Below are 1,275 nucleotides of genomic sequence, written 5' to 3' on the forward strand. Positions count from 1 at the left end.
GACGGGGCGAGCGGGTCATGAATCTGTGATGTGGCAACACAGAAATAAAGCCGTGACACAACATTTCAGGAATTGATACATCGACCTGGAGGAGCTTCTCGTCGCCCGGGGGCGTCAGCGAAGGGCAAAAATTCACACACACCTCAGCTCGAGAACAGGACGATGTGAGTGGATGTACAGTGGGTTTACCAGACTTTGAGGAGCCCGGAGGAAGAAGTGTGTGTTGCAAGAATGTCCAGGTGGGGGGTGTGAAGGATGATGTATTTTTTCTGTGGGTTACAGAATCAGGGATTTGTGGTGGGTTGTGGTTCAGATTGCCTGACTGATATGTGAGGTAACGTCAACCTCTCTTTACACAACCTGAGAGAACTAGTGAAGTGGGGAGGAGAAAGGGGGTGAGCTCATTTGTTTCTGCCTGAGGTCCTGGATTGCAAGAGGTCAGGGGTCTGTGCTGTCAAGTGAAATGGGGACGGTGGAGGGTAAAGTAGGGACGGGGTGAATAACATGCATTTACCAATCAGCAGGTAATGAGAAAGCGCAGAGTTCCTTCCTCTGGCTTTTATCTCAGTCACAATAAAGTGAGCATGCAATTATTTCCATATTCTCTCCTGCCTTTACATCTTTATAATCTACACTCAGACATATACAGGCTCAGACAAACACACACTTCATCATCTTGCTGTAATAACACACGCGAGCTGAATGACACGCATCTAACTACCGACCAAAACTGTTTAAGGTTGCACCGGCGGCCTGTGATTGGAGGACGCTGAGAAAAGTAAAATGGTACTTCTCTGTTTGAGGAGTGGTTATACTGTGCTTTTGTTTGTTTTCAAAAGAAATTACATCCAACAGAAAAGGCTCAGCAAAAGTGCTCCTTGAAAGGCCCAAAACATTGGCTCAGATGTCTCTGAGCCGACAGGTAAAACAGACTTGCGGGGAAGTTTAGAGAAGAAAAACAAAAGTCATGGGAGGAGAAGGGATATTTTACAAAGCTATGGCTGTACACAGGATTCCTCCACAGGTTTGTTGACTGACGTGCTGCCACATATATTTTTTTTCTATGGCAAGGAGGGCACCAAACAAGTGGTTGTGCATCCATCCAACACATACTGCGTGTACTGCTCCAGTGAGCATTCAAACCATCATCTCTTCTCCACTGTGCTTCCATTTACTGCAAACAACTTTTTTAACTTTGCAAGAATAAGATTTATAAAACTCAAAGCAAGTTGAGCAGAGGCGCTAGTAGACCGATTTTACTGCTGTTTGACGGAC

The sequence above is a fragment of the Scophthalmus maximus genome, chromosome 20 (assembly GCF_022379125.1).
Source record: "Scophthalmus maximus strain ysfricsl-2021 chromosome 20, ASM2237912v1, whole genome shotgun sequence".
In the NCBI taxonomy this organism is placed as follows: domain Eukaryota; kingdom Metazoa; phylum Chordata; class Actinopteri; order Pleuronectiformes; family Scophthalmidae; genus Scophthalmus; species Scophthalmus maximus.